This window comes from Narcine bancroftii, chromosome 6 (assembly GCF_036971445.1).
Source record: "Narcine bancroftii isolate sNarBan1 chromosome 6, sNarBan1.hap1, whole genome shotgun sequence".
Classification (NCBI taxonomy): domain Eukaryota; kingdom Metazoa; phylum Chordata; class Chondrichthyes; order Torpediniformes; family Narcinidae; genus Narcine; species Narcine bancroftii.
In genome coordinates, this window is record NC_091474.1 from 180,068,864 (window position 1) to 180,090,966 (window position 22,103).

Genomic DNA, 22,103 nt, shown 5'->3' on the forward strand with positions numbered 1-22,103 from the left:
CCAGCAGAACTATTCAAAACCTGGCCCTAAAAGGTTTTTCTGAACAAATCAACAATCCAAAGATTTTTGAGAATCATTGTTAACATTATTCAAAGCAGCTATGAGGAAAACAAAGCAATAGACTGGGAAAAAAAAAACCCATCCCAAAACAAACAGTAAGTAGTGAAGAACCTGGGTCTACCTTAGAAATGGAGCCTGCGGAGTCAATTCCTCTTCCACCAATATCAACGAGACAGTCGCTGCCTAGTGTCCAGGTAACTCTAACACCATCCCCTTGAAGCTCTGAGGAAGATGGTGCTGGAATTCAGACGTCTTCCTCCTGAATCCCAGGAGCTGTCATGCATGGTTCAATTCTCCCTGCCGGTGGGGGAGGGGACCGGGTGGTTTGCGACTTCTTGCTGGCCAGTGATACTAGACTGCTGAGGGAGAGGCCTAGACCTCACAGAGAGGTGGAATTGCCATCCATGTTGATGGAGGAGGAGGAAGAAGACATCACTGGAGTGGCTGAAGAAGAGGAAATCTTCCCAACAATGAAGAAGAGAAAACAGTGATTTATCAGGTAGGCCCTTATCTAAGACTGTTCAATATATTGAGAGTAAAATTGGGCCTACAACTTATGTAGACCCTCCAACCCAGTTTGATATTTTAATGAAAAAAATGAAAACATTGACAATTCAAATGAGTCAAGGTTTTTCATCTATAAAGGAATAATTTAGTGGTATAAAGGGAGAAATATTGACTATTAAGAATGATGTGGCAAAATGTGTGAAGCAGGTGGACAATATGCAAATTAAATTTCAGAAAATTGAGGAGGATTTTCAAGATTGTCACGAAGATGTGGTACAACGTAAAGATACGGTTAATAAGTTGGAGGATTCTTTTACTGCTTGGGAAGTACAAAAAAATTATTTATTAAAGAAAATTGATGTTTTGGAAAATCAGATTTGTAGGAATAATGTTAAGATTGTCATTTTGCTGGAAGAATTTGAAGGCTTAGATCCAGTGCAGTTTTATCAGAATTGGATTCCTGAAGTTTTGGGAAGAGATTATTTTCCAAATGGTTTGGAATTGGACAGAGCACACAGAGCTATTAGGAAGAAGCATTTTCCTGGCCAACCATCATGATCCATTTTAATTAGGTGTCTATGTAATCAAGATAAAGAAATGATTTTGAGAGTTGCAGTTCAAAATGCAAGAAAGCATAAGACACTTTTGTTGGTCAAGATTAACAGAGTGTTTTTTGTTATATATGCAGATCTGAGCCAAATTATTATTAAGAAGCATAAAGAGTTCAATCCTGTTAAAGCTGTATTGTGGAAGAAAGGATATAAATTTGCTTTTAGATACCCTGCTACTCTCAAGGATTTTTATGGTGAATATAAAACTCAATTTTTTACTGATGAAGATGATCCTCTTCTATTCACTAATTCATTGCCTGAAAATAAGCAGAAGAGAAGTCAAGATCAATTCCCTCAACAACTGAAGCCAGTTCAAGAAGAGAGGAAGAATGGTTCACAGAAGATGGAATGCCACAAATTAACTGAAATTGACGATGATCAAGTTAATAGGGATTTACAAGCTGCACATGATACTTGAAATGCTTTTAAATATTGTTGTTTTTACTTAATTGTTCTGTTCGGGGAGGTGGTTTTGTTTGCTTATCCTTCCAAAGTCATTAGCCACTTGGTCACTTCCCATATAATAGAGAGGGGTAACACAGCTTGTCAGTGTTTTTTTTTCTGGGGGGGTGGTTTATATATTTTATTTTTCTCTTTTTGAAGGTTTCTTTATTTCTTATCAAGGAGATGTACTTTACTTCACAGATTAATCATGGATAGGATTCCCATCCCAGCAGGCGGCGGAAGTTCAACATTTATGATATTAAGTATCATGACAAGTAAATTAAATTTTGTGATGTTTAATGTTAACAGGCTCAATAATCCAATTAAGAGGAAGAGAGTTTTGGCTTATGTTAAAAAGTTCAAAGTAGATATTGCTTTCTTGCAAGAAACATATTTGACTGAAAAGGAATGTCTGAAATTGAAATTGGGTTGTTCAAGTTACGTCTTCTTCCGTCAATTCTAAAGCGAGAAGTGTTGCTATTTTGATTAATAAGAAATTGTCTTTTAAATTAGAATCAATTGTTTGTGACTCAGTGGGTAGACTATTAGTAATTAATTGCAAAAATTATTTGGTATTTTGGACACTTTTGAATATTTATGTGGCAAATGTTGATGATGAGAAATTTATTCAAGATTTTTTTTTATTTGGTTCAGGCACATGAAAAAGTAATGATTGGAGGGATTTTAACTTTTGTTTGAACCCATTATTTGATAAATCTCCAAAAATAGTAACTAGAACGAAAATGCCAAAACAAATTTTAACATTAATAAACAAAATGAATTTAGTTGATATTTGCAGAAGGTTGAATCTTAAAGAAAAAAAAAATTTTTCAGTTTATTCATTTCAATATGATTCTTACTCTAGAATAGATTTTTTTATTATCGTCCCATTTGCAAGGATGTGTAGTATCTGCTGAATATAAAAATAGAATATTGTCAGATCATTCTCTTTTATTATTAACATGTATAGGCTCAGAAAAATTAGACACTACATATAGATGGAGATTTAATTATTTATTGTTAAGAAATGTAGAGTTTTGTAACTTTTATAAGAGACCAAATAGAGCAATATTTACAAATAAATAGATTCAGTTAATAGTAAATTTATTTTGTGGGATGCTTTAAAAGCATATTTAAGTGGATAAATTATTAGTTTGTTGACTAAAGTTAAGAAACTCTCGAGTGAGGTTGATAAATTGGAAAAGGAGATAGAAAATTTAGAAAAAAGATTTACAGCAGAATTCAACAGAGACTTAAAAAATACAAACGATAAATAAAAAAATTGCATTATAATTCATTACAAATTTATAAAATGGAGAAATTATTACAAAGAACTAGACAAAAATATTATGAATTAGGGGAGAGAGTCCATGGCAATGAAAAACAGAAAAGACATCTAGAACAATTAACGTTATGAGGAAAAATTCAAAAAATACATATAAATCCCAAGATATAAATTATGCTTTTAATGAATTTTATATGAAATTATGTACATTTAAATCCAAAAGGATGAAGTTAAAATTGATAATTTTTTAGCTAACCTTCAGCCACCTTTTTTGAATATTCAAGAACATAATGAATTATAGAGAAATTATAGAAGAACTTAAATCAATGCCAAATGAGAAATCTCCTGGAGAAGATGAATTTACATTTGAATTTTATTTTTAAAAATCAAGATTTATTAATGGTCTTTGTTAATGAATGTATTGAAACAAGCAATGGTGGTTCATTTTTTTAATCAAATTCTTTTTCTCAGGCAATTATAACTGTTATTCTTAAGAGGGACAGAGATCCTTTAAATACTGGATCATATAGACCTATTTCTTTGTTAAATGTTGATTATAAAATTGTAACTAAGGTTTGAGCAAATTGATTATCAAATTACTTACCAGAATTTAATTCATTTAGATCAAGCTGGATTTATTAAAAATTGTTATTCTACAGATAATATTGTAAAATTAATTAGTTTGATTCATATTTCTCAGGAGGTGTCCAACTTGCCAATGGTCTTATCATTAGATGCTGAAAAGGCATTCGATAGGATACTTTAATTTAAAGTATTGGAAAAAAAATTGGTTTGGAACAATGTTTATTAGTTAGATTGAATCTTTTTTCCAAACTTTATTTATTGAAAAATTATTGGTATACATACAAAATACACTTCACAACAAAATTTATACATACATACATATATATATATATATATATATATATATATATATATCTATATACATATATATATATATATATATATATATATATTCTATATACATATATATAGATATATATACATGAAAATAAAAAGAAAAAATCAAACAAAAAAAAACAACCCCCACCCCTTCAGCCAGCTCTCTTAAGGAGAGCCAAAGAAATATATATTAATAAAAACTTTTTAAAAAATGAATAAAATAAATCAAAGTACCTCTAAATGCATATATTCCAAATATAATGACACTTATTAACAAAAAATTAATAATTATCATGCAAAACATAAATAATTTTATCCATAACAATACAAGCTTTCATTTTTTATGCCATCACATTATACTAATCACTGTCTTATCCATCCATGTATTTGCTACACATTTTCAAGCTACAGACAATGCTAAATATACAAATGCGATTTGAAATTTATCCAACCCCAATCGCTTTAAAGGAATCACATAACCCAGTAAAAAAAAAAGATGGATCTAATGGTAACTTAATCTTATACAATTTTTCCAAAATTGACTTAATTTCTTCCCAAAATGGTTGTACATACATACAAGACCAAACAGCATGTAAAAAAGTTCCAACACATGTACCACATCTAAAACAGGAAACTGAATTACTAAGGCCATAATTTTTTCAATTTCTCAGGAGTTAAATATAACTGATGCAAAAAATTATAATGAACCATTCCATATCGTACATTCGTCAATCTAGTATCACTATCATGACACATATCCATCCAGTAATCTTCAGGAAAAAACAAAAGTTAAATCATTTTCCCATTTAAACTTAGATTTCTCCTATATTATCTTGTAATACTTGATACATAACAGAAATATAACCCTTTTTAGGCATAGAAGAAATCAAAGACTCAAACTCCGACAATACTCCATCTCTCTCCCATACATTTTTTTTTACCAGTGACCAAAGTTGATAATAAATAAATAAAGCTTCAGCAATATCAATTGAATAAAAGAAAGAAATTGACCTTCCACAAAACAATCCTGCAATATTTTTATATTCTTAAAATCCCAATTCTTTAAATGACTATTAAACAATGAAAAAAGAATAAATTGATTATTATATGATGGCATTAAAATAGATAATTTACCTTTTGATCCTATAGTCCTATTCTTTTTTGTTGATAACATCAATAAATGATTTAATATCGCCACATCATACTCCCATAATAAATCTATATTCCACCAAAATATAAATTGATGTACTGCAGTTTCAGAAATACTCACCATCTCAACTTTAGCCCAACTTGGAGATTGATCCAGATCCATCAAACCACTAATAAATTTAAGTTGGGCTGCGTCATAATAATTCTGATAATGAGGTCATTGCAATCCACCTAATGCATATTTCCAACTGAGCTTACTTAATGCTACCCTTGGTAATTTACCTTTCCATAAAAATTCCCTAGTAGCTTTATTTAAATCCTGAAAAAAGTTCCTTGTAAGAAAACATGGTATTGATTGAAACAAATATTGAATACATGAAAAAATATTCATTTTAATACAATTAAACCGGCCAATTAAAGTTAATGGAAGGTCTTTCCACTTAATTAAATCTGCTTTTATCTTTTTCAACAATGGAACATAATTTAATTTATATAAAGATTGATACTCAGTATTCACAATTATTCCTAAATATTTAATTTTATGTCTATTTCAAATTAATAACATTTTTATAAACTGAATAATCTCCTTCACCTACCGGTAAAATTTCACTTTTATCCCAATTTATTTTCTATCCAGATAATGATCCATACTGCAATAAACATACCCGTAAATGCAGCAAACATTGTTCCAGATTTGTAAAGTATGGAGTCTCCAGGAGGTGCTCATGGAGTGAACACGTTTTGGTTTTTGCTCCATAAAATATACTATTTTTAACCTGTATCCACCTTTGAACTAACTTCACAGAAGTCAGAAAGATCTTTATTATTTCTCTAATTATACTTGAGTCTGAAAATTTTGAAGAAATGACTGAAGGAAAAGCTACACGAGCTAAAACCCGGGAAGAAGAAGGTAACGGCCGAGAGAAGAAACAACCAGACATTAAACTAAGTGAGATGACCTTCACTGACTTTTTAAAATTCTTTCGTGATGAATTCAAAGATGTTTGTCGCAAAAAGACCTAGCTGAACTTCGTACAGCTTTAATTGCCTCAGAAGCTGAAACCAAAAAACAACATACCTTAATTGCAGCTCTTCAAACTGAAGTTCAACAAAAAGAGATTAGACTGACTGAGGTCGAACAGAAACTTTCCAAAGCAATTAAACAACTAGAAGCACTCCAGCTGAAAAGCATTGATTCAGAGAACCGTTCCAGAAGACAAAATATTCGTTTGGTTGGAATTCCTGAAGGCATTGAGAAAGGAGATCTCCTGACGTTTTTTGCCGAGCTTTTAAAAGAAGCATACCCATCCGAATTCCCTGCTGATCCACCGCTACTTGATAGAGTACATCGTATCTGGAACCAAAATGCTGAAGCTTCCAAACCCAGAGTGGTGATGGTCCGTATGCATTACATGAGTACAAAGGATAGATTGATTCGTGCAGCCAGAAGACTTGGAAATGTGACTGTTCGTGGCTTTAGTCTAAGAGCCTATGAAGATTTTAGTCCGGAGGTAGTACGCGCTCGAAGACTGCTTAAAGATCTGATGTCCGAATGTTTTGAGAAGAAACTGAAACCTGCGCTCCTGTATCCTGCGAGGCTTAGAATTTCTCCGGAGAACCAAGCTCGTCAAATATTCGACTCCGTGTCTGCAGCACGGAACTACCTGTCGGCTAATTTCCCGTCTAGCGCGACCTCTCAGCCCGAGTGACCGATAAAAAATGCGGTAGATATTGGTCTTTTTCAGGTTAATAGTCAGATTCTGATTTCTGACCATTCGAAAAGTAATAGATCATTATAGCTCTAATTATCCTGTTCATCTTTAACACATTTTTATATATTTTCTTTCTCCTCTGTGAGAAATTTTTTTTTTAAATATATAAGTGTATGTTTAATTTTATATTAATCTATACTAATAATATGATTATATTCTTTACTATTTTATTTCTGAATTACTGAAAATGGCAATTTTTTATCTTTTGTTTATTAAAACTTTTCATGGTTTTTTTTTTACATTCGCCATTTTCTCTTTGTCTTTCTTCATAAACTAATTTTAAAATGATTTAACTCTTTATGACTTTGTTTTATCAGTAGGTACTACACAATTACGATTTTTCTTTTATTTCTTTTTAAATATTTTTCTTTCAATATTTAGTATTTGATTTTAGCTTGAGTTATCCTTTTTATAAGTTTAGGTGGTGGATCTTATCTTAATATTAGGAGCTGCCGTCTGAAGACATGGGGGTAGGTTTAGTATTATCTCTTCTTTTTTCTCTGATCACTCTCTGGTCAGATGGGGGGCTTTGTGGGTGGGGGGTGGGTTTTGTTTTTCCTTCAGGGGTTCTTATGTTTCATTTTCTTTTGTTTTTTCTTGATTTTTCTTTTAGAACTACAGATATGGCTGACACGTCATCATTTCCAGTCCTTCCTTATATCTTAATTCTTCTTCCGGGCGCATGGGTCCCTGCTTTGGTTAACCCTTTATATACTGGAGGGTTGACCTAAGTAATGGATCAAAACATTAATTTTGTCTCTTGGAATGCTAATGGTCTAAACAACATGTTTAAAAGGAGGAAGGTCTTTAAAGTATTCCAGAGACTGAAAGCACAGATTATTTTTTTACAGGAGACTCATGTGAGGAAGGAGGATAATCTGCATTTTTTTAAATCTTGGAAAGGCCCACAATTTCATGCCAACTCATGCTCTAAGACTCGAGGTGTATCTATTTTTATTGATCCCTCTATTACATTTGTTCAACATGACATCACTGTAGACCCTAACGGCAGATTTTTATTGGTTACTGGGTTATTATTCAATATTAAGGTTGTCATGGTTAATGTTTATGCCCCGAATGTAGATCACCCTGAGTTTTTTAGATCTTTGTTTACTATTTCACCCAATCTAAATGAATATCATTTAATAATGGGTGGGGATTCTAACTGTTGTCTGAATCCCCTGCTAGATAGGTCGAATCCTTCACAGCTCCTACCGAATAAATCGGCTACATATATTAACTCTTTCCTTACTAACTCTGGAGCTGTTGATATTTGGAGATTTCTTCACCCGACAGATAAAGAGTTTTCCTTTTTTTCTCATGTATACCATTCATACTCGAGAATTGATCACTTTTTTATTGATTCACGTTTTATTCCACTTGTAACTGCTTGTAAGTATGACATTATAGCCATTTCGGATCACTCTCCATTACAACTCTCTCTTAAATTCAAAGACTCTATTTCTACTATTAAGCACTGGCGTTTTGATGTTACATTATTGCAAGATTTAGACTTTGTTAAATTTATGAAAGAACAAATTAACTTTTTCTTTTCAACAAATTACACTATGGAAATTTCTTATGGAATATTGTGGGATACATTCAAGGCTTATATTCGTGGTCAAATTATTTCTTACTCAGTAGCTTTGAAGAAATGCATCAAAAACAAGATTCATCTATTGGTTGAGAAGATTAAAGACATTGATAAGAAATATGTGACTGATCCTACTGAAGAACTTTACAAACAAAGAATTGAACTGCAGATGGAATATAATTTGTTACTTACATCTTCGATTGAAAACCAGCTAATTAGATATAAATCTGATTTTTATGTGCATAGTGAGAAATCGGGTAAACTGTTGGCTAATCATCTGAAGAATATTTCAGCTAGACGCCAAATTGTGGAGATTCGCAAACAGAATGGAGAACTGACTGTTAACCAGGAAGAGATAAATCAATCTTTCCAAAATTTTTATACATCCTTATATAGTACAGAATCCCCTCAAGACTTTAGTAATATGTTTAATTTTTTAGAACATTTGAAATTCCCAAAAGTATTACCTCAAGATAACTTAGAATTAAGTAAACCTATTACAGATTCGGAGATCAATAATACTATTTTCTCACTGAACTCGGGGAAAGCACCAGGTCCCGATGGATATTCTGTGGAATTTTATAAAGCTTTTTCTTCTACTCTCTCTCCCTGGCTGATTAAGATGTTTGATGAATCTATCACATTGGGTAAACTACCACAATCATTTTACAGAGCTACGATTTCTCTAATCTTGAAAAAAAATAAAGACCCGACCGAATGTTCTTCTTATAGACCTATTTCTTTGTTGAATGTTGATTCTAAGATCTTCTCTAAAATTCTAGCGACAAGGCTAGAGAAGATATTACCATATATTATCTCTGAAGACCAGACTGGATTCATTAAAAATTGTTATTCCTCCTTTAATATTAGAAGATTGATGAATATTATTTACACTCCTTCACATAAGTCTTCAGAATGTGTTATTTCACTAGATGCTGAGAAGGCCTTCGATAGAGTAGAATGGCCTTATTTATTTACAGTTCTTGAAAAATTTAATTTTAGTCCAATATTTATATCTTGGATTAAACTTCTTTATAATTCCCCAGTTGCCTCGGTTTTTACTAATACCCAAAGATCGCCATATTTTCGATTATTTCAGGGCACCAGGCAAGGGTGCCCCCTTAGCCCTTTATTATTTAACTTAGCTTTAGAACCTTTGGCAATTGCTATCAGAGAAGCACCCAATATTACTGGTATTATTCGTTGCAAGGATATTCATAAAGTATCACTATATGCAGATGATTTATTGTTATATATTTCCAATCCTGAAAATTCTATTCCTGCAGTTTTATCTTTATTAGCCCAATTTAGTAATTTTTCGGGATATAAACTGAATTTAAATAAAAGTGAATTATTCCCTTTTAATGGATGGGTCCCTATTTATGATAGTTTACCTTTTAAAATAGCTAGAGACCATTTTATATATTTAGGGATTAAGATTACTAAAAAACATAAAGATTTGTTTAGGACTAATTTTTTCCCTCTATTGGACCTGATCGGCAGTTTACTTACCAATTGGTCACCATTATCCCTATCCATGATAGGCCGAATTAATGCTATTAAGATGATGATCTTACCTAAATTTTTATATATATTCCAAGCTATACCTATTTTTGTTCCTAAATCTTTTTTTGATAAGGTCGATTCTAAATTGTCCTCGTATATCTGGCAAAACAAGAATCCTAGATTGGGGAAAAAATATTTACAGAAATCTAAACTAGAGGGAGGGTTGGCATTACCCAAATTTAGAATTTATTACTGGGCAATTAATATTAGTTACTTAAGGTATTGGTTGAATTATTCAGAATTATCTCTAAATCCCCATTGGGTAAATTTAGAAATTAAACCGATACAAAATTTTTCAATTAGCTCTATTTTGGGAGCTGCTCTCCCTTTTACTCTTACTAAATTATATAAACAAATTGATAATCCAATGGCTAAACATACACTGCGTATATGGTTTCAACTCCGGAGATTTTTTGGCCTAAGTCATTTTATCTTGGAAACTCCTATTGTACTAAATTTCCTTTTTCATCCCTCTCTAATTGATCAAGCTTATTTACTCTGGAAAGTTAAAGGTATAACATGCTTTTCGGATTTATTCTTGGATAACTCTTTCATGTCATTTGAACAATTATCCATGAAATATGATTTACCTCGATCTCATTTCTTTCGATATTTGCAGATTAGGAGTTTCTTAATTTCGACTTTACCCTCTTTTCCCAATCGGGAGACTACGACTGTTTTAGAGGATGTACTATATTCAAAATTCCCTCCAAAAGGTGTGATATCTAAATTATATAATATAATTACAGATTTGTAAAGTATATTAAAACATCATCTGCAAATAAATTAATCTTATACTCTTCATCCAAACCTCTCATCCCTTGTATCTGCTCATTTTGCCATATTAATTGAGCTAATGGTTCAATGACCAACGCAAATAGAGCTGGTGACAATGGACAACACTGTCGAATAGAATGCGTTAATTTAAATAATGTCAAAATCTGTCCATTTGTCACCACTCTAGCAGTTGTGTTTGTGTATAAATCTTTAACTCAGCCAATAAAAAAGGGGCCAAATTTAAACTTTTCCAAGAACTTAAATTAAAAAATTCCATTCGACCCTATCAAAAGCTTTTTCCATATCAAGTACAACCGCCATTGGATGGTTGGGCTGCCGTTGGTATGCATTGATCAAACTAATTAGTTGAAGAATATTATCTGAAGCATATCTATTTTTAATAAAACCTGTTTGATCTACATATATCAATTTAGGTAAATATTTAGCAAGCCAATTTGCTAACAATTTAGTTATTATTTTATAGTCCACATTCAATAAAGAAATAGGTCTATATGAAGTCACTTTTAATGGATTTCTATCTTTCTTTGGAATTACAGTAATTAAAGCACTGGAACAAGATTCTGGTAACTCATAATGTTCAGTCACTTGCTGTAATACCTCTCCAAACACCAAAGATAAATCTTCATAAAAACTTTATAAAATTCCACTGAAAACCCATCATCTCCTGGTGACTTACCATTAGACATTTCCATCATAGCAGTTTGAATTTCTAAATTTGTGAATGGAGTTTCCAAATCTATAATATCCTCTTCATCTAATGCTGGTAACTTTAATGTAGATAAAAAAGAATCAATAGATCCATTATCCTGTTTCCCATCAGAAGTATATAATTTTTTATAAAATGAATAAAACTGTTCATTGATTTCCTGAGGTTTATAGGTAACTATTGAATCCTTTTTTAACAGCATTAATAACCCTCGAGGTTTGCTCCTTCTTTAACTGCCAAACAAGTACTTTATGCGCCTTCTCACCCCACTCATAATATCATTGTTTCGTTCGATTAAGAAAACATTCAAATTGATAAGTGTGTAACGTATTATATTGCAATTTCAATCTAGTCAAAGCTATCTTCTGATCTTGTTACTCCCTTCTGAAATTCCTTCTCCAATTCATCAATCTGCTTTTCTAATTTAATAATTTCAGCCATATACCCTTTCTTAACTTTAGTAGCATAACAAATTATTTGTCCTCTTAAATAAGCCTTTAACACATCCCATACTACAAATCTACTTTGAACAGAGTTAACATTTTCCATTAAGAAAAAATCAATCTGTTTCTTAACAAAAGCAACAAACTCAGGTTTTTTCAACAACATTGCATTAAACCTCCATCTATAAGATGGACCTAACACCTCTGAACTTTTATAAGAAAAAAATAATAAAGAATGATCAGATATTACTTTACTTTTATAATCTGCCTGCAATATCTTTCTCTGTAAATGTGCAGATATTAAAAAAAAATCTATGCTAGAAAAAGAATCATGCCTAGAAGAATAAAAAGAGAAATCTTCCTCTATAGGATTAATCCTTCTCCAAATATCTGCAAAATTTGAGTTTTTCATTAAAGCCCCTATTTGTATCACCATTTTTTTGATTTTCTAATACATTTTAGGGATTTATCCATTAATGGATTTAAAACGCAATTAAAATCACCCCCAACTAGAATATTTTCATTAGCTTGACTTAATAACAAAAAGGCGCCTGAAATAAAACATTCATCATCCACATTAGGTGCATAGATATCAAATAAAGTTCAAAGTTCATTAAACATTTTACAATCCACTTTTAAAACCCTCCCAGTCTGTAACTCAAAAGATAAATTTTTATGAACTAAAATTGCTACACCTTTTGCCTTAGAGTTAAATGAAGAAAAAAAAACATGACCAACCTAATCTCTTTTCAATTTCATATGTTCTTTTTCAGTCAAATGTGTTTCTTGTTAAAAAGCAATATCAATTTTCATTTTCTTAATATAAGCTAAAACTTGCTTTTGCTTAATTGGATTATTTAATCCTTGAACATTAAAAGTTCCAAATTTCAAATTAGACATTTAATAAATTGACAAAAGACAAAGGAGGAAAAACCCAACACCCAACCCCAACCAACCAATTTTCCCCTGCAACCATGTCTGCCTGTCCCGCATCGGACTTGTCAGCCACCATCGTGGACATTTACCCCTCCATAAATCTTTGTCTGCGAAGCCAAGCCAAAGAGAGAGAGAATATAAACACGTAATATTAAAAAAATGCTCTACTCTCCCTCCCCTAATGTTATAAAAAAAGTTAATATAAAAAGGAATCCAATTAATTCCACCCCCCAAAAAAAACCACCCAAAGGTAGTAATTCCCTAAAAAATTGGGTGTGGAACACCCCACCAGTGGCAGATGACTATCCACCTCCCCCCAGCCAGAAATACAATATATATAATAATGAAATTCAACATCATTAATATATCCAGCCCTGGGACTCCAGTCCAAGAGATTGATTCGAATCTTCAACAACACTAGGACTGTGAGTCAAAGCCTCCTTTTTCCCATCTTTCCCATTCTTCCCATTCTGTCCATTTGCCCTTCTTTTAGGTGACGATGGTGAAATTCTTCCCTGACCACGTAAATCCAGTATGAATTAGCGAAAACCAAAAAATTGAGACTGATATTTGCCATAAAAAACTTTCAACACTGCAGGGTATCGAAAAGCAAATTTATATCCTTTGCGCCACAGCACATCTTTGGCCGAATTAAACTCACGTCAACATCTGATAATTTCTTGACTCAAATCAGCATAAAAAACCTCTATTATTCTGACTCATCATTGGGACTTGACTTTGTCTTCCCTTCTGTACTGTCAACTGTAAAATCATTTCTCTATCCTGATAACTCAAGCACCGAATTAACACTGCTCGTGATGGTTGTCCCGGTAACGGTTTCCTCCTCAACTTCCATATCTTCTGGAAGGCCCACAATTTTTACATTATTTCTCTGGTTTTGATTTTCCATTGAATCCAATTTTTTAAAATAATTCTCTCTTCTGGATTCCTCAATCCACAAACAAATCTTCTACATTTTCTATTTTTTCTTTATTACTTTGAACTTGCTCTTTACATTCAGAAAAAGCTGTCTCAATTTTTTTTAAATTTTCCTGTACCACATCTACTGAATTAAGGTATTTATTAACATCTCTATTAAGCATAGATAAATCTTCAGATATTGTAGATTGCACTTGAGTCACTTGATGAGACATAGTATCCATATTACAACCAATCCCTTCCAGCACAGTAAAAATAGAGTTCAGTCCAGGTTCCATTGCCACATCTTGAGACCCACCTTCTTCAAGCTCCTCTTCCAGTTGTTCCTGTGAACTAGCTGTCTAAGGTAAATCCTCTTCTTTCTCCCTCATCGTTAAGATATTCCCCATGTGGCTGCAGGTTTGGACACCACCCCAGCAACCCACACGCGCTCTAACAGATCCCGGACCCTGGAACATGCCCGGCAGAGTGAGGGGCCATGTAGGGGCGATTTCCAGCACATTCCTGTGCATCCCCAACTCCACTGATGACAGCGCGGGCCCAAGGATTCCTTGTTCCGTCGGATCACCCGCACAGCCAACTTCGTGAACGCATGGGTCATCAGTCAATTTCTTCAACAAGCCAGCGCCATCTTGCGGGGAGAAGACTGGCGCCGGCATAATATTCAACCTGGCTGGTGTTCTTTGTGGCTTGGAGGCTCCTGATGGCAGCTCCATGGTTCCAGCTGGACAGGTAGGCCTCAGTTCTTCAGCACTTTTAAAAAGTAGTTTTTTCTGTAGTTGAACCTTAGATGTTTTAATATTAGCCACCATTATAGACAACTAATGTACTTAGAAGCAGAAATAAAATGTTTATATATGTAGATTAAAGTTTAAAAACAGGTGTTTATTTAATTAGAAAGATCTACTAGACAAGGATCCCCTTTGACTCCAGCACTGTTTGTATTAGCTATTTAATCTTTGGCTCAATTGATAAGACAAAATAATAATATTAAAGGTATTAAAGTGAAATCTGAGAAGTATAAGATTAATTTATTTGTTGATGATGTTTTATTTAACAGAACCCCAAAATTCTTTAAAATCATTATATGAAAGATTGAAACAATCTGGTGCAATATCAGATTATAAAATTAATTGGGGGAAAAGTGAGATTTTATCACTGATTGATGCTGATTAATACCGATTGTAAAATGATTGTTCAATTTAAATGGGCAGACCAAATTAAATATTTAGGAATTAGGTTGAATAAGAATTTTGATCATTTATACGAGTTAAATTATTTGCCTTTATTTCATAAAATTAAAAATGATTTAAATAGATGAAAAGATTTACATATAACATTAATAGGCAGAGTTTTTACATTTAACATTAATAGGGAGAGTTAATTGTATCAAGATGAGCAGTAGGGAGAGGAGAGGAGAGGAGAGGAGAAGGACAGAAAAGAAAAGAAAAGAGTCCGGGGCAGGTAAGAAAACTTTTTTAAAAGTCTCTTACCAGGGTCTGCGGGGAGGAGTCGGCGTCGGAGGCGGCCATTGGTCGAGCCAGCGTACAGGAGAGTGTGATGGGAAGGTAAGGTCTTTTTAAAGACTCTTACTGGGGACAGAGCTTAGCAGTAGGGAGAGGAGAGGAGAGGAGAGGAGAAGGACAGAAAAGAAAAGAGTCCGGGGCAGGTAAGAAAACTTTTTTAAAAGTCTCTTACCAGGGTCTGCGGGGAAGAGTCGGCGTCAGAGGCGGCCATTGGTCGAGCCAGCGTACAGGAGAGTGTGACGGGAAGGTAAGGTCTTTTTAAAGACTCTTACTGGGGACAGAGCTTAGCAGTAGGGAGAGGAGAGGAGAGGAGAGGAGAGGAGAAGGACAGAAAAGAAAAGAGTCCGGGGCAGGTAAGAAAACTTTTTTAAAAGTCTCTTACCAGGGTATGCGGGGAGGAGTCGGCGTCGGAGGCGGCCATTGGTCGAGCCAGCGTACAGGAGAGTGTGAAGGGGTTAATTGGTAAAAGGCCAATAAATAAGAGGGGCCCAGCGAGTGAGTGGCCCAGTGAAGGAGTGGGACTTCCAGGCTTTGGCTCATCAGGCTTCGGCGAAAGCAGGCGGAGAGAAAGCTAAGATAGTCTTCATTACTTCTTCATTGGGGTAAGGGATGAGTGTTAAGGCTGTGTGTTGTTGGGAGTGCCGGATGTGGGAGGTCCTGGAGTCTTCCAGACTCCCGGATGTCCATATCTGCACTAGGTGTGTCGAGCTGCAGATTGTCAGGGACCGTGTTAGGGAACTAGAGCTGCAGCTCGATGACCTCAGGCTGGTTAGGGAAACAGAGGTAGTCATAGACAGGAGTTACAGCCAGGTGGTCACGCCAGGGCCACGGGAGGATGAAAGGTGGGTAACTGTTAGGAGAGGGACAAAAGAACGTAAGGTGCCAGAGACGAGCCCTGTGAATGTAACCCTCAGCAATAAGTACGCCTCTTTGAGCACTGTTGAGAGGGACATCAAGGTTGGGGGGAGTGACAGTGGCTGTGCCTCCGGCACGAGGTCGGCCCCTGTAGCTCAGAAAGGGAGGGAAAGGAAGAGGAGGGCAATTGTGGTAGGAGACTCCATAGTTAAGAGGACGGATAGGGGATTCTGCGGACGCAGCAAGGAGAACCGGATGGTGGTTTGCCTCCCTGGTGCCAGGGTCCGAGATGTTGCTGCTCGTGTCCCAGATATCCTAAAGTGGGAGGGACAGGAGCCAGAGGTCGTGGTACATGTAGGTACCAATGACATAGGGAGAATTAGAGAAGAGGTCCTAAAAAGTGAGTACAGGCAGTTAGGTAGGGAGTTAAAAAGAAGGACTGCAAAGGGGGTAATCTCTGGATTACTCCCTGTGCCACGTGACAGTGTGAATAGAAATAGAATGAGGTGGAGGATTAACACGTGGCTGAAGGGGTTGAGTAAGGGGCAGGGTTTTAAGTTTCTGGATAACTGGGACCTTTTTTGGGGGAGATGTGACCTGTACAGTAAGGACGGGTTACACTTAAATCCCAGGGGGACCAGAATCCTGGCAGAGGTATTTGCTAGGGCTACTCAGGATCCTTTAAACTAGAATGGTTGGGGGGAGGGAACAAAATAGTACAGAGCAGTAAGGAGAAGGTTAGAATGCAAACAATGAAAGTTTGTAGTAAGTATTTGAATATGGATGGGCAGGTGATAGAGAAGGGAAATGCTCTGGAAGAAGATGAAGGGCAATTGTCAGGAAAAGTAAATAATGTTGTTCTTAAAGATGAGGGAAAACAGGGATTAAAAAATGGGAAATCCCTGAAATTCATATATTTTAATGCCAGGAGTATTGTAAAAAAGGTGGATGAGCTGAAGGTGTGGATTGATACTTGGAAGTATGATGTGGTAGCGATTAGAGAGACATGGTTGCAGGAGGGATGTGATTGGCAACTGAATATCCCTGGGTTTTGTTGTTTTAGGTGTGATAGAGTCGGAGGGGCAAGAGGAGGTGGGGTTGCATTGCTTGTCAGGGAAAATATTACAGCGGTGCCTAGGAAGGATAGATTAGAGGGCACATCCACGGAGGCTATTTGGGTGGAACTGAGGAGTAGGAAAGGAGAGGTTACACTTGTAGGGGTGTATTATAGACCACCCGGAGGGGACCAAGACCTAGAGGAGCAAATCTGTAGGAAGATAGTAGATATTTGTGATAAGCACAGGGTTGTAATTATGGGAGATTTTAATTTTCCACATATAGATTGGGAAACACATTCTGTGAAAGGAATGGATGGGTTAGAGTTTGTGAAATGTGTGCAAGATAGTTTTTTACAACAATATGTAGAGGTGCCAACCAGAGAAGGAGCAGTGTTAGATCTACTGTTGGCAAATGGGATGGGTCAAGTGACGGAGGTTAGTGTTGGCGAGCACTTCGGGTCCAGTGATCATAATGCCATCAGCTTCAATGTCATTATGGAAAGAGAGAAATCAGGGCCAAGGATTGAGGTTTTTGATTGGGGAAAAGCTAGATTTGAGGAGATGCGAAAGGACTTGCAGGGTGTGCATTGGGACAATTTGTTTTTATGGGCAGGATGTAGTAGAGAGATGGAAGTCTTTTAAAGATCAGATTTTGAGAGTGCAAAAGCTTTATGTTCCTGTTAGGTTAAAAGGAGGGGCAAAAGGTTTGAGAGAGCCGTGGTTTTCAAGGAATATTGGAAACTTGGTTCGAAGAAAAAGGGAGGCGTACATTAGATATAAGAAGCATGGAGTTAAGGAGATGTTTGAAAGATACATTGAATGTAAGAGGAATTTTAAGAGAGGAATTAGGAAAGCTAAAAGAAGGTACGAGAAAACTATGGCAAGCAGGGTGAAAACTAATCCAAAAGAGTTCTACAAATATGTTAATGGTAAGAGGAAAGCTAGAGACAAAATTGGTCCCTTAGAAAATCAGAGTGGAAAACTGTGTGTGGAGCCTAGAGAAATGGGGGAGATATTGAACAGTTTCTTTTCTTCGGTATTCACTAAGGAGAAGGATATTGGGAGATGTGGGATAAAAAAAGCAAATTGGGTAAATATGGGGAATATAGAGATTACAAAAGGTGTAGTTTTAAGGCTTTTGAAGAATATAAAGGTGGATAAGTCTCCGGGACCAGACGGGATCTTCCCCAGGACATTGAGAGAAGTGAAGGAGGAAATAGCAGAGGCTCTGGCGGTAATTTTTCAAATGTCATTAGATATGGGGATAGTGCCGGAGGATTGGCGCATTGCGCATGTGGTTCCGTTATTTAAAAAGGGTTCAAGGAGGAAGCCTGGCAACTATCGGCCTGTAAGTTTGACGTCTGTGGTAGGTAAATTAATGGAGAAAATTCTTAGAGATAGTACTTATAAACATCTGGATAGACAGGGTCTGATCAGGAGCACTCAACATGGATTTGTGGGAGGAAGGTCATGTTTGACCAATCTGATTGAATTTTTTGAAGAGGTGACTAGGAATGTGGATGAGGGTAGCGCAGTGGATGTTGTCTATATGGACTTCAGTAAGGCCTTCGATAAGGTACCACATGGAAGGTTAGTTAGGAAGGTGCAGTCTTTAGGTATAAATTTTGAGATAGTCAAATGGATTGAACATTGGCTGAAAGGGAGAGGCCAGAGAGTGGTAGTGGATAATTGTCTGTCAGGTTGGAGGCCGGTGACCAGTGGTGTGCCTCAAGGATCTGTATTGGGCCCATTGTTGTTCGTTATATACATTAATGATCTAGATGATGGGGTGGTGAATTGGATTAGTAAATATGCAGATGATACTAAGATAGGTGGAATAGTGGATAATGAAGAAGGTTTTCAAGGATTGCAGAGGGATTTGGGCTGCTTAGAAAAGTGGGCTGAAAAATGGCAGATGGAATTTAATGCTGATAAGTGTGAGGTGCTTCATTTTGGTAAGAAGAATCAGAATAGGACATATGTGGTAAATGGGAGAGCATTGAGGAATACAGAAGAGCAGAAAGATTTAGGAGTAACGGTACATCGTTCCCTGAGGGTAGAAACTCACGTGAATAGGGTGGTGAAGAAGGCTTTTAGTATGCTGGCCTTTATCAATCATTGCATGGAATATAGGAGTTGGGAGGTGATGTTGAGATTGTATAAGACGTTGGTGCGGCCTAATTTGGAGTTCTGTGTGCAGTTCTGGTCGCCTAATTATAGGAAGGATATAAACAGAGTGGAGAGAGTGCAGAGAAGGTTTACCAGAATGTTGCCTGGGTTTAAGCATCTGGAGTATGGGGAGAGATTGGACAGATTGGGTCTTTATTCTTTGGAGCGTAGAAGGTTGAGAGGGGATTTGATAGAAGTATTTAAGATTATGAAAGGGATAGACAGAATGGATGTGGATATTTCCGTTAAGAGGAGGAAAGTTTAAAACAAGAGGACATGAGTTAAGAATTAAGGGGCAGAGGTTTAGAGGTAACATGAGGGGGAACTTCTTTACTCAGAGAGTGGTAGCTGTGTGGAATGAACTTCCGGGAGAAATAGTGGCGGCGGAGTCAATTGTATTATTTAAGAAAAGGTTGGACAGGTATATGGATGAGAGGAAGATGGAGGGTTATGGGCATTGTGCAGGGAGGTGGGATTAGAAAGGGGTGTTTGGTTCGGTGCGGACTAGAAGGGCCTAATGGACTGTTTCCGTGCTGTAATTGTTATGTAATATGTAATAATTAATTAAATAATATTTTTCCTAGATTACAATATCTTTTTCAATTTATTCCTTGCAAAGTTCCTCCAAAGTTTTTTTAAAAGTTCTGAATTCTATAGTTAGCAAGTTATTGTGGAAAGATAAAATGGTCAGGGTATCATTGCAAATATTAACTTGGAGATATGAATTGGAAGATTTGCAACCCCAAATTTTCAAAACTATTATAAAGTGGCACAATTGAAATTTAATAATCGAATGCTTGAATTGGAAAATCCATTGGTATGGACTAATCTTGAGGTAACTAAAATTGATGAGAAGAAGATGGAGTAATTTATTTATAAATGGAATTCTAAGTTATTACTTATTTATAATTCACCTATTTTGAGACATTTAAATTGAATTATGGAATATGATAAATGAGGAAATAGGTACAAAGGGGAAAATTTCAGGTAAGACACCTTTACATCAGATTAAAACCTTTTTCCTTTACTCTTAATATTCAGGTTTTGAAAATTATGGGATCAGAAAGGAATTAAGACAGTACAAGATTGTTATAAAGCTGATTATTTTATGTCTTTTCAAAGAATGAAAGAGAAATGTGAAATACCACAAATTACTCTTTTTTGTTATTATCAAGTTAGAACTTTATTATTGGATAATTATGGACATGCTCTGAGGTTGCCAAGACAGTCAAAATTTAAAATTTTACTAATGGAAGTTGGGAAGAAAAATTGTATCTGAAATGCATTTGTTATAACAGAATAAAATGTCTAAATTAGATTTGCATAAATCAAGATTAAAGTGGGAAAAAAGATTGGTGAATAGCAATTGATCAGGAAGACCAGAGAAATTTATGACTAAGATTGTTAATGTGAGATATAGATCAGTTCATTATAATTTTATACACCAGTTATATTTAACTCCCAAAGAATTAAAGAGATATAATTCCTTCAGATTTATGAAGGGAACATGGGAACAGTAATCCTGGTGTATTGGGAGAGCAGGAATCAGTACCTGCTGAGCCAGAGACTAAACTATCAGAATCTCTGAACAATCAGATAATGGATTACTGGAGTTTTACTGCATTTGGTTTGTACTCATCTTGAAAATACCATGTGAACCAGAAGAGGGTGCTGATAGTCCATAATTTATACATACTTCTGATATTCCGAAGCAGTAGCCAGGTTAAACCTTTTGCAGGGTGGGTTGTAACTGGCAATGAGGAAGAGCAGCTTGTCCATAGCTTCACAATCATAGTAAACATATAATGCCGTGTCTCTCATCAAATAGCAATACACCTTAAAATATGGTTGATGTTTGTACGACTTTGATGAGTGCAGAGAGAAGTCTTTTTACATAAAAAATAAAACATGAAAATCTGCAGACACCATGGTTGAAATAAAAACACAAAGCTGGAGAAACTCAACAGTTTGACAGTTTCCTTTAAATAGCAATGGTAAAACTACCTCACCAACGTTTTGAGCTAGAGCTCTTCATCTTCATTCCTTGATGAAGGGCTCAAGCCTGAAACATCAGTTATATATTTTTACCTTTGCTAAATAATGGACACGGCTTGAACGGTTGAGTTTCTCCAGCTTTGTGTTTTTACTTTTTAATTATTCTTAGATGCCTAGCCAAATGTCTGATATATTTAATTAATGCTGATGGCAAAATATCTCAACTATTTGAATAATAATTCTTGTGCAATTTAAAATCATTAATGTTTATAAGTTCTCAAAGGGGTAACATATTCTCATGCAATGTATTCACACCGGTAACAAGGAATAATGGAAGCTCGGATCAGATCTTACCAATTGACCTTCTGCAGAGAATACCAAAGCAGACCACTCTACCCTGAGCATTCTTCACCTTCAGGGTCATGGCATAACAATGATTGTGATGAAGCAATATGTCACAATGGGGTACTTGACCCTTTTGGAAACATTTGAGTTGGATCACCATACCAACAGGATATTCACTCAACCAGCTAACAAAATGGAACAGGTTTTAAATTATGCAGACCTAAAACAGGCCTTAAAGGTTGAGACCAATTTTAAAGCACCCATAGGGTACTGGTGGGATATCTGAAATGTTGATCTCCCACTAGGTGGGTTATTTCTTTATCTTCTGATGTCCTTAGTCCACACATCAGATTATCACTGATGAGGCCACATTCCAATCCAATCAGCTCTTTAGCAATGACGCCCTGATCTACCTCTTTGATCTCCATCCCACAGAACAGTC

At 35.3% G+C, this 22,103-nt stretch overlaps 1 long non-coding RNA gene across 1 annotated transcript in view; it reads right to left on the minus strand.

Annotated features, from left to right (window-relative positions):
• The window catches only part of LOC138736805 (uncharacterized), a 46,726-nt gene extending 24,992 nt beyond the window's left edge, over positions 1 to 21,734 (minus strand). The window contains exons 1-2 of the long non-coding RNA XR_011340592.1: positions 21,671 to 21,734; positions 182 to 1,435 (exon numbers count right to left, since the gene is read on the minus strand). This is a non-coding gene — a long non-coding RNA (uncharacterized lncRNA). The remainder of the gene's footprint in view (positions 1 to 181; positions 1,436 to 21,670) is intronic.
• Between the last annotated feature and the right edge of the window lie 369 nt (positions 21,735 to 22,103).